This window comes from Aethalodelphis obliquidens, unplaced genomic scaffold, assembly GCF_003676395.1.
Source record: "Aethalodelphis obliquidens isolate GAN/ISIS:26980383/991018 unplaced genomic scaffold, ASM367639v1 scaffold41, whole genome shotgun sequence".
Lineage (NCBI taxonomy): Eukaryota > Metazoa > Chordata > Mammalia > Artiodactyla > Delphinidae > Aethalodelphis > Aethalodelphis obliquidens.
The window spans coordinates 1,557,521-1,569,679 of record NW_020837985.1 but is presented as its reverse complement, the minus strand read 5'-3'; the positions used below and the strand labels follow the sequence as shown (position 1 = coordinate 1,569,679).

Sequence of the window (12,159 nt, the reverse complement as noted above, 5' to 3'; positions counted from 1 at the left end):
GTTAGGGCAGGTTAGGTGAGGCCCTGTTCCTCTCCACTCCTGCCTGGAGCCACCAGCATCCCTTCCCCTCGATTTCTTGGCCGGGGGTGGGGGCAGTCTCTTCTTCCAGCTTCCAGCTGTAAGTCCATATCTCCCCTCCTCCAGCCCCTGTCATTCTGGCCTTTCCTTACCCCCTCTGGGCCACCACCCACCCTAAACACCTTGGCCGTGACATCCAGCTCTGACCAGGCTGGGTACAAGTCCCTTAAAGGTGCTGTTTCCAAAAAGACAAGAATGCAGTGCAAAGCAAAATAGTTTCTAAAAGTCCTCCTGCACAGGCCAGGGAGGTTCCGTGGGGGCTCCGGGTACACACAGGGGCTAAGGGAGCCTGAGATGGCTTTTTCGTTCGAGCAGTTCGGCCCAGTCTCATATTTTGAAAACAGCGGGAAAAGTAATGCCAGCTGAAAGGAGTTTTCTGTGTGCTATTTAACTAAATGGCCCTGCAGCTGGAGAGAAGCACGGGCAGACGTGTAACGATTCAAGGGCTCCCAGTTAACAATGATCCTCTTTTATCGTATAAAGACAGCGACGCAGCCATTCTCCTCCCTCCCAATGCCGGCTCTCTCTACCTGCTTCCCCCACTGGCTGGCATGGCTGTTCAGCGTCCGGAAAGTAGCACCCGGCTTCTCCTCCCACCGTCTCCAACTCTGCAGCTTTCAGCCCACTGGGATTCCTTTTCTCGCTGGAGCCAGGGAGGAGAGGGTGGAGAGGGTGCTGTGCTCCCTAGAGAATGTTCTGGTAGAGACACTGATAGAGGCTGTCTTGGGGGTGGGGTGTGGGGGCTAAGGATAACAGGCACAGATCTGTTTTGACTAAAGGCACGAACACACGCACGCAAGCCTGTGTGCACTCACCCCTACACTCCTTTAGCAGAAAAGCTGTCAGACTGTCCAGAAGCTCATTCTAAAAGTGTCCCTTCTCCCGCCATTATTCTTCCAGGCTGGGGTGGAGCTGGCCTCCAGAACACTTCAGAAAGACCTGGCGATGACCAAGGGCGTTGGCTTTAGAATCAGCCTGATGTGAGTTCGAATCTTGGCGACCTTCTCTCTGTGACCTTGAGCAAGCATCTGAGCGCTCTGGCCTCCTGTCTTTAACATGGGGCCCCGTCACGGCTCTCAATGTGTTCCTCAGGGTCACACTGAAGGACGCAGTGGAGAGCGAGCATTCGGCAGGGCGCCTGGCACAAGGTAGGTGTCCAGTTGTTGGAAGTTGTTGCTGCCCCGAGGATGGCAGCACTGTGTTTGTGGTGTGTCTGGGTGTGCAGGGAGATCTGTATTCATTCCACCTCATCAGCCAGAGTGGACAAGGCTGGGGTCTGTGGCAGGGCGGAGATGGCGGTCGGGGGGGGGGGACACAAATGTCAGCCCTGCTGAGGAGTGTTTTCCTTGAGGCTTTCTGCGACACTGATTTAAACCGTCACGTTGGCCCAGCCCATGCGTGCGCGCATGCGGCCTCCTCCGTGTAGATTCTGGTCCTTCCTTGGTTTTCTGCAGATGTTTTGGAGCCCAGAAGCTGCAGCTGCAGGCATCCAACCAGCCCAGAAGATCTCATTCATCTTTTTCTCTCTACCCTTCCTGACAGCAGGCTCCTTCTTTCTCCCACAGAGTCTGTTCTGGGCCCCCGACAGGGAGGATTCCCTCCCAGAGAAAGAGCTAATTCAGTTCGGCCACCCTCCAATGCCCCAGAGACACGGGAATCCACTCCCTGCCTGGGGCTTGACGGCAAATGGTTCGCAGGATTGGGCTGGTTTCCCCCTGCCTGGTGAACCCAGAGTGGCTTTAAACCCAGGACAGTAAACCCAGCACACGCTTCCCATTTTTCCATCCCAAGCAAGCCTGTGCACCCCTAAAATATACTCTGAACCTCTTAGAACCGAAGTCAGTGAATGCCTGGGTCACACTCCTTCAGATCGATCCCCCATGAATCAAGAGCACAAGCGTTTCATTCACTGCAGGTTTTATGTGGTAAATACTGTTGCAGTGAAACACTGTGTAATACGATTTAATCTCTACTAAGTGTTTCTAGCACTAGGGGACCGGAGCTGGGCAGAAAGAGGAAGAAAGTGTGCAGAACTGTGGCTCTTAACACGTAAATTGTTCACCAGGGGGTAAGGAGAGGTGTCAGCAAGAAAACCGACTCTGGTCTTTTTTTTGACTCCATTTTAAAGTTTGGGTGGAACGTGATGGACCGTTGCCAAGACTGTTTATCTCCTTGGGGGCTTGTTACATGTGCATATGTATGACACACACACACACACACACACACACACACACACACACACACACACACACACACACACACACACCATTGCCAATCAATCCCTCTTAAGTGCATGACTTCAAGCATAGGAAGAGGAAACAGATTGGGGGTGGATGCTCTTAAAATCCCAACCTGTTCGACGTAGGGTAGGGGCGGGGAATCCAGAGGACTTTCTTTTTTTCAACTACAAATGAAACTACCTTGTCAATGCCAAAAACAATGCCCACTTTATTGTCTACCACAGGGGTATGCGAGCAGCTAAGCATCCTTTCAGAACTGCGCTGCCTGGACTTGACCATGACACAGCACATTACAGTACCTGAAGACTGCACCAGGGTCCCCCTGTGATATTCAGGAAGAGATTTCCATGTCAGTAGTTGCTCAGACTTGCCACAAATGAGCATATATGTGTATGGAGGAGGGGGGGTAGGGAGGAGAATTGCAATGAGATGGGGACAGTTGGGGTCTCGAAATCTACGATAAGAATCTATGCATGTTAATTACCTCAAGGAGAGAAGAAAGTCACATCCTAGAGGTGGCGGCAGTGATTATGATGGCAGAGGAGATGATGGTGATAACAGGTAACGTTCACTGCGAATAATCCGCGTGTTAGGCGCTGTGCTAAGCTCTTTTATAAATCTCTTCTTAAGCTTCACAACAACCCAGAAGGCAGCTGCTGGAAGAATCTCCATTTTAGAGATGAGGAAACTGAGGTTTAAAGAGGTATGTAATAGCCCCAAATCATAAAGCTATTACTTGAGCAGAGAATCAGGGGTGTTGGTCCTTGCTGGAGGAATCCAGTGTGGGGAACCTGACCGGAGGCCCTCTGATAGCATCCCCTCCTTTAAAAGCAAAACTGAAGGGTCACGACCAAAATTATTCTGCTGATGAGTGGTGGAGTTGCAGGTGGGGCCTGGGGAGTCCGAGGGTCAGGAAAAAAGCAAGCGTCATGTCTGGGGAGTAAACTGGTACCCTTCCCAGTGTATCCAGTTCCACTCACTGAGTTACTGCACAAGGAGAGCTAGTTACTTCCTGGTGACAGCCGACTGACATCAGGTTAATTTTGGATTCCTATTGGCAGGACCTAAAAGAAAATCTCTCTCACTTTCTTAGTGTGCTGTCTTCTTTTTGCCCCAAGGCAGAACTGGTCCCCTGGTCTGAAACTTTCCAGAACTCATTTTAGTTCAAATAAGAACCAAGCTGATTCATCTCCGTAAGGCACACGGCTGTCAGTCTTACCTTCCAAACATCTGACACTCCCTCCTCAGAAGCCTGCCATGGCTCCCCAGTACCTACAGATTAACAGCCAACCTCCTCTACGTCCATCCCCAAGTGTGGAGGCATCTCTTTGCACAACCTTCCCTGCATCCCCCTCTCCATCTCCCCAGAATACACACAGCTCTCAGGACGCGGTTTTAACTTCATCAGGAGTAACCTCCTCTTCTCATCTGAGGCCACTGACGCCTTATCTGCCAACTCAACAACCGTTTCTCCATTCACCCCTTCTGCCTTACATGCTGAACCCCAGTTTGCTCGTGGCAGTGATGTGCCTAACTAAAAACACGGCATTGCCCCTTCCTGGTAGGGTTGGGTGGCCATGTGGCACAGTTCTGGTTGAGCTAAGGGCAGAAGTTCCTGAGAGGGGTGTCCCTCTCCAAATGTGACAGTAAAGCCACACTAGGTAAATGCTCTTCGCGCCTCACTCACCCTACTTCCCCTTTCCTGGTGTGCAGGTGTGAGGCCTGGAGATGCAGTGGCCACCTTCCTACCACGAGGTGACAGACCTGGGGCCAAAGGCCTATACTCTACGGGTGGCAGAGTAGAAAGACAGAGCCTGGGTCCCCAGTGGTACAGCTGAGGCATGGTCCCACCCACTTTCTTGTTGTCTGACACAAATAAGCCCCCATCTGGTTAAGTCACCGGTGGGCGGGATTTCTGTTGCTAACAGGTGAGTTCAATGATACCCGACACACCGCCAGACATTGTTCTTCCTCAGTCATGGGTCAGTTCTGATGCTACCCCCTCTGGGAAATCCTCCATGGGTCCCTCAGAACACAAGAACTGCACCCTTCATTGTACTTCCACACTAGTTACTTTTCTCAATTCTAGTACCTGTTTAATCCTGCTTTATTTGGCCTGCTGGCTGCTCAGATTCCTAGAGGGTAAGGGGTCTTGGTCTCACTGACGTCTCCATAGTGTCTGGAGCAGTGCTTTGCGTCGAGGTTAGATAGATGCTCTATCTCAGCAGCACCTCTAGAACGTCTGGAGCAGTGCATTGTCTGCAAACGTGGAGTGTGCGTGTTCTGGGGTCTGGCACTCTGCTTGCTAGCTGTTTGGTCTTGGGCAAGTTAGAGAACCTCTCCGTGCCCGTTTCCTCATCTATAAAAAGGAGAGGATGACAGTACTTTACCCCGCAGGGTTGTCACGAAGACAAAATAGTTTAATCCTAAGCACTTAGAATGGTCTCTGGCATATAAAATTGCTTAATGACTCTAGGCTTTTATTAGTGTGATGAATATTACAGTTGCGGAATGAACAAATAAATCAACACACAGCTGCTAAATGAATGAATTAAGAGATGAAAACTAGGAAAATTCCTGAGTTCGGACCACTGGGCCATGGTCACTGTTCCCTCTTTTCTGCCTTCGCTTTTCATTCTCACTACAACTTCCCATATCTGGGGAGCTGCTGTACTGGAGTGTTGTAAGGCTTGGCTTCAAACATGGGATTTGATTTTTGCCATGCGGCTTTGGGTCAGTTCGTTTCACCTCTCTGAGCTTAAGTTTCTTCCCCACTAAGCTTGGGATAATAATAGTATTTATCTCATAGGGTTACGGTGAGAATTAAAGGATAAAGCATGTAAAATATACAGCATTATGCCCGGCATACTGAAACAGTGTCAGCCATTGTCATCAAACACCGTCATTATTGTTTTTGTCAAATGCATGGCATCCCACTGAATCAATGGTCCTGGTGTGGATGGGACGCTTGGGGTGGGGTCACCTTTTGGCATGTCAAGGTACACTGCATTTACATTGGGAGAATACTTTTCTTGAGTGCCAACGAACATTTGTGGCATTTTGATTTTTTCCCTTTAAACGGGGATTAGCTAATATATCCGATTTACCCCAGAACGTTGGCCTCCAAATTTTCCCCTTAAAAGCTGTTAACTTCAAGTGGATCCTTAGTTGACACCAAACCTGGCCGCAAGGTACGCGTGCACATGAGAACAATCGCAAAGCAGAGTGTTTAAACGGCAATGATATTCCCACAGATCGCGGATCCAGTCATTGTCGGTGATGCATTTCAATCTTACTTGTAAATTTCCCGCCTTTGGCCTTAAAAGAAGATGTGTATACAGCTTGATATAACTTTCCCTTTAAACTGAAACCGTTATGTTAGCCCCATTCAAGCACTTGGCGGCTCCATTAATCTATTTTTACCATTAAACGTGCCATTTTACAAGATATTTATTCCACTTGGTTGTCATCCAAATGCTTTTTGACATCACTGCCCCGGGACTCAAGTTCTTTAACTGCCCTCATAAATAGAAAATCCCCTTTTGACGGAAATCTTGAAGAGCTCTCTGAACCTCACTCTCTCACTTCAACAGGCATTAATTTCTGCTCTACATAAAGGAGAGTGTGTGTGTGAGTGTGTGTGTGTGTGTGTATGTGTGTGTTTTAAGAGGGTAACTGTGGGAGGTCTGAGCGACCCAAGGGATGAAGGGGAGGGATGCCCGCTCCCCAAATCCTGCCCAGCTGGGCCTGCCTCAGACTTGGGGAGCTGCTAACTTAGAGGCAGAAGGCGATCATCAGGGAGCAGGTAGGACAGAACTCTAGGGCCCGAAGAGACTTGGAGATCCCTGGGGCCCAAGCTGGGCAGCGACACTTTCAAAGGGGAGGGGTCCAGGGAAAGTCATTATTTCCTCACCTTCCTCCTCTCTCACCTCCCAGACAAACAAAAGGCCATCGCGGCAATAGCTGAAGGCAGAGACCCCACTGGCTTTGAAGCCGATCCATCAGGTGGAAGCCTGAGCAAATCACAACTTGGCTTCCCCGGCAAGTTTTCTCCGCAGCCTAACACACCACCCTCCTCCTCCCGGTCGTGCGCCGCCGCCTCCCGAGCTCCGCACAGCGACGAGGCCGAGGGGACGGTGCTGTGATGCTCACTGGTTTCCAACTTTCCGCTCCTTTTCCAGCCTCCTGCAAAGCGGCTGGGAAAGGGGCAAGTTTGCAAAGGCGAAGATACCAAGTCCTGGGGACGCCACAAAGGAGCCGCAACACCAACAAAGATGAACCTCTCGTGGGGCAGACGAAAAGCGCCAGCTGCCGTTCCGGGGGGCGATCGTGGGCTTGGGCGGGCTGCGGGCGCGGGCCCGCGGGCGGCGGGCAGCCGGGCCCGGGGGTCCCCAGGGTCCCCCGCCGCCCCTCCCCACGCGGGTTTCCCGGCACCTGAGCGGGGCGTGGGGACAGCGCCGCACTCCGGCCCGGCCCCCGGCAGGTAGCTCGGGCGGCCGCCCGCCCGCGCCGCGCGCCTGCTGCCTGCAGCCACCAGGAGCGCGGAGAGGAGAGGCAGCCTCAACCCACGGCGTCATGCTTCCTGCCACCACATTACGGCGAATCGTCACCGGGAGAGGGGAGAAGAGGGGAGAGCGGGGGAGGGAGGGGAGCACACACACGCAGCCCCCCGCCTGCCAAACCCCGCGGAGCCGGGGCCACGTCCCGGTGGAGTCCCCGCGGGACCGGCCCCGTTCGCACAAAGCGCCGCAGTTTGGCCAAGAAGGGAGGGAGCCGGCCACGAAATAAATAAATAAAAACAGAGTCGGGTCTACGTAACGCCCTGTCGAAAGCGGACGCCATATTTTTTTGTGGCTTATGTCGACATAGGGAAACGTAGACATGTTTTTCCTCCTCCTCCTCCTTCTCGGTCTGCCTCCCATTGATCCAAACTTGTAATCAAAACTCTTTAAAAAAAATCTCCCCCACCTCTGGATCCTCTGATCTCCTCCTACCCGCAAAAAGAGCCTGCACCCTCCCTCCCGCCCCCCCCCCCTTCCAATCGCAAACCCGGCCAAGTCCCATTAACAACACATTTTCGGGAGCCGCGGCGGCGGCTGCGGCAGCGGTGGGAAAGTTGGGCTGGAGTGGCCGGTGCCCGGCGTGCGGGGCTTGGGGCCGGCGGCGCCGGGCGGGGGGTGCTCCGCGCCGGGGCGAAGTTTCTTACCTGCGCCGGGGCTGGGAACGCGGAGACCCGGGCTGGGAACGCGGAGACGCTGCACGGGCGTTCCAAAATGGAACTCTGCTGGCTCCCCCCACCTACTCCCCACTCCCCACCGGGCGCCCGGCTCGGGCTCCGTGGGAAAGAGGGGGAAAGCCAGCCTGCCAGACAGACAGACAGAAGAAGCCCCCGTTCGGAGAACAGTGGCCAAAATTTTTAGAAAGAAAGAAAAAAAAAAAAAAAAGAAGGGAAAAAAAAAGGGGAAAAAAATGTCTCGATCAGTGGGGAATCTACGCCAAAACCCACATGATCTGTAACGTCAGCATGCGTATTTGCATACGATACCACCACCCGAGCTGCCACCCGGGCTCGGGTTCCGCAGAAAGTTACAAAGTGAAATTCAGCCCCCTCCGGAGACGCCGGCGAAATGTCATTTTCAGGCGGGAGCCGGGGGGGAAGCTAGCCCTAAAGACGCTGGTTACTAGCCAAGGTTGGGGGGAGGGCAGTAAATTAACTTAAAAGTCTGAGCCCAGTAACGGACTCGGTGGAATTTCTGCGAGGGGCGGAGGGGGAGGCGCGAGCGAGATCATTGAATATTAAGCAGGACCCGGCGCGGCGGCCGCGGCCGAACCCTCCCGCTGCAATACCCATTTTCTTTATGAAAAGTTCAAGGTGTCACTGATGAGCTCAACAAACTGTTGATCTTGACCACGTGGAGTGGCGGACGGAGGGACCGCGGGGCTCGGCTGCTCGCCCTGAACCGGCGGCACCCGGGATCCCGCGTTCCTGCCGCAGCCCAAGGGGCAGCGCGAGGGTGGGGCTGCCGCGCGCCCCCGGCTCTGCCTGCTTTCTCCCGCCTTCGGACTCAAAGAAATAATAATAACTTAAAAAAAAATTTTTTTTTAAGCGAGACACATTTAACTCCTGGAATAGTAATGAGAGGGCTTGGGGTAGGGAGGGTAAGAAAGAGCCCCTCACTTATATAACGAGTCGAAATTAGATGACTTTTGCTGGAGAGATTCTGAGATTTCCGCTTGCGCCAGGTCTGAGGTTGGTTCAACATCCTCAAACTTTTCCCCTAAGAGCCAATAAACAAACAGACGCCCCGGGAGCTGACTTCAACTCTTGTCGGGCCAGCTTTCGCCGGGATTCTCAGACTTCGAGAAATGCACACCCCTGCGGCGCTCGCAGGGAAGTCCCTCGGAAGCGAGGCGGGTCTCTTTCGGAATTGGGACTCCGGCGTTCCTGGCGGGAGGGCATCCCTAACCGCCGCCGCCCCCCGGATCCCCTCCGGCGCCTGAGAGCAAAGGCGAGTCAGGATCTCGCCGCTCTTCGCCTGCGGCCTCTGCAACCGTGAGCTTGCGTTTGGGGCGCGGCGTTCCTGCAACAGCGCTCAGCTGCGGAGCTCTAAGGGATCTGGGATTCAGGGGACGCTTTGGAATCTCACGGAGAGCAACCTGTCTGCGCCGCCCGCTCCTGCCCGGATGGACCAGTTTCTCCTCCGTGGGCATCTCGGCGCGTTAGCATCTTCCAGGTGTGAGCTGAGCGCGAGCGCGCACGAGCCAAGCGGGGACAAGGGGATACTGTCTGGGGTCCACTTTTGACGTCCGAGCGCGGCGAGGAGACAACGGGAGCCTGGGGCTGGGAGGCTCAGCGGAGTCCCCGCCTGCCCTGAAGATGAGCAGGGGCGGAGTGTCGGGGCTCCCCGGCCGGCCTTTGCTCCGGGGAATTAGAACGAACTCTAGCGGCGGCTTGCGACTCGACTCTGGGCGCGAGGGCAGCAACAGGTGGCCGTGTACGGCGGAGTGGCTGGAGGCGAGGACAGGGACTGGGGTGAAAACGGCTGGCTCTGGGGCTGACTGCGAGGCCAACGCACCTGGAGACCTTTTGGCCTTTTCCTAGGATGAGGAGGAGAAAGTAGCTACAAAGTTTTTCTAGGGTCCCTCCTAGGGCTCCAATTTCTCTAACAGAACCCCTTCTTTGCGTCCCCAGAAATGTCTGCAATAAAAATAGCTCATATGCAAAACTGTCTTACTGGCTTGCACCTGTTTGTTCCGTTATTGCTGATGTAGGGTTTGTTTGTTTGTTAGTTAACGGTGCATAAAACTAGGTCCTGGCCTTGGAGGGGGTCTCTCGGGAGGTGCTCTCCAACCTGAGAGGAGAACTGCTCTGGCCGGCCCTTAAAGGATTCCGTTAAGAACTTCCTGTATGACTAGGATCCAGTTAGCGCCGCATCTTTCTCAAACTCATTTGATACCTACCGTCTAAAATCCTCATCTACTTGCCATCAGTATCGGAATTTAGGGATGCCGATTTTTTGTTCTTCCCTCAAGGGTGTGTCTGAAGAGTGAAAAAGACCCCTCCCCCCGCAACTCTAATTATATCGCTTACTCTTGACTCTTGCAGGTCATCCCACCGTTTCCCCACCTTCCCTTGAAAGTAACTACGGTTCTTAGTTTGTTTCCATGGAAATTACTGAAACCTTAAGGAAGCTATTCCCGTTTTGAGGCGGCACCTCCTTTTGCTGGTCAACCACTCGGGAGGGGGTTCTATAAGCCACCTTTCCTCCGCCTCCACCTCGGTACCGCCTTCTTCTGGCTGGGCCAGCGAGTAATAGGATGGAAGGGTCAGGGTTGAGCCAAGCAGGGTAAACCCTCGGGACTGCCCACTGAGTTCTCATGTCTTCAGGGCACTTGGATCTCAAGTGGGGGGCCTTTGATGACTTCAGTGTCTTTAAATTGTTCAAAGTTTAGCATGGGCTGAACCTTCACTATATAAACAAACAGGAGGGGATAAAACAAGGGTGACTTTTGCATCAAGTGCTATGATTTCAGTTTGCTTTATGTATAGGTGGAGTAGACAGACCCTTATCTTAATCTTTTTTTTTTTTTTTTTACTAAAGTATAGTTGACTTACAACATTGTATTAGTCTCAAGTGTACAGTACTTAATCTTTACAATAACCCTAACAGGCAACGATTCTCCAAGTGTTTTGTCTTAGGTCCCTTTAGACTCCTAAAATTATTGAGGACCCCGAGTAGCTTTTGTTTACACGAGTTACATACATCTTGATATTTACCATGTTAGAAATTGAACTGAAAAAGAAAATGGAAGCACAGGAATTTACAAACACACTTTCCGTTAGTCATGGGAGCAATGATACTATGACATGTCACGTAGCCTCTGGAAAGCTACTGTATACTTGAGAAAAAATAAAAATGACAAGGACACGTAATGTTTTAGCCCTATCACCAAAGTAAATTTTACCTTGAAGAGCCCTGGAAGGGTCTTGGGGGGTCTCCAGGATCCCTGGATAATATTTTGAGAAACACTGTTATGGTAAGTTATTGTTTTGTGCGATTTACAGGTGAGGAAGCCAAGCTTCTTAGAAATGTAGTAAGTCGCCCAGGGCAATGCAGGGAGCAAGGATTTAAACTGGGTTCTTCAGAGGCCAGAGCCAGATTTCTTAATGATTGTACAATTCTGCCTTTTATTAACAACCCAAGCTCCACCCTCAACCTAGAACAGCCTCTAGGGCTTCCCAAGACTACTTTTTATTAATAGCAATTACCTTTTGAGCCTTTATTATGTGCCAGCCCTTCTTCCCCATTATCTTGTCAAATGCTTACAACCACCTTCCCTGCGGGTATTGTTTCTCCCATTTTACAGATGACAAAACTGCAGTTCAGAGAGGTTAAGAAGCTTCTTCAAAGTTGCTCAGCCAATAAGGAGAAGAATCTGGATTCAAATCTTTGTCTGGTAGCTTCAAAACCAAGGAAAGACAGGAGTCTATCACTGTGATTTATAGAGGCCTAGCGAGGAGGAAACGACTTCTGTTCGTGATTTGGTGAGAACGAGGCCTGGCTAAAAGTCTTGAAAATTTAGAAATATCAGGAGGAGAAGAAATAAAAAGCAGCATTGCCCTGATGGGGCCCCTAATCTAATGACGACAAATCCACACTGGCATGTAAACTCAAAAGAGACGTAGGGGAGCAGCAAAGATTTGGAATTGAGATGGGAATTGTGGGGTCAACCCATCCAGCTATCTGATCCCTGCATGCACATGCTAGATAAGTATTTTTCTAAATGAATGAAAAAAGAAAACACAAAACACAGGGAAGCAAGCTAGAAAAAGAAAGCGTCAGCAGTCCAACCAGGTACTGCTTATAATTTTTGTATGGGTCTTTCCACAAGTTACATTTATTTACTTTTTCCGCTATAAGACTCTTAAGAGAAATGAAAACTATTACATATCAATTTACCAACGGTAGCATGGAATGGCCACTACTGACATGTCTTACAACAAAGCGAGACAGAGGATGACCTTTCAGAACATTCAGATTGCTTTACTCAATACCTGCAAGTGAAAGGAAGTGTGCTAGACAGAGGCTGTCTCCTTCCATGTCTGCATCCCCCCTCGCCCCCCGCCATGGCTTGAGAATAAAACGTCACATGCCCCGAGATCAATCCCATGGCACCGGTAGCATCGGAGCTGGGACTTGATGTTTGCAAGTTTACAGCAGGAGCTTGGCTTGGCAGTGACTTGATTCTGCTTGGAGGGTAGAGCTAAAAAGTTACCAAATGGGGAAAACTCAGAACTTATTATTGGTTTGATCTTACAGTCTGGTTTAGTCCTTGTATC

The 12,159-nt window shown here is 51.5% G+C and overlaps 1 protein-coding gene across 1 annotated transcript in view; it reads right to left on the bottom strand.

Moving 5' to 3' along the window:
- ZHX2 (zinc fingers and homeoboxes 2) overlaps nt 1–8,093 on the bottom strand; it is a 173,061-nt gene extending 164,968 nt beyond the window's left edge. The window contains exon 1 of the mRNA XM_027132354.1: nt 7,525–8,093. The gene's annotated coding sequence lies outside the window, so the exon portion shown is untranslated. The remainder of the gene's footprint in view (nt 1–7,524) is intronic.
- Between the last annotated feature and the right edge of the window lie 4,066 nt (nt 8,094–12,159).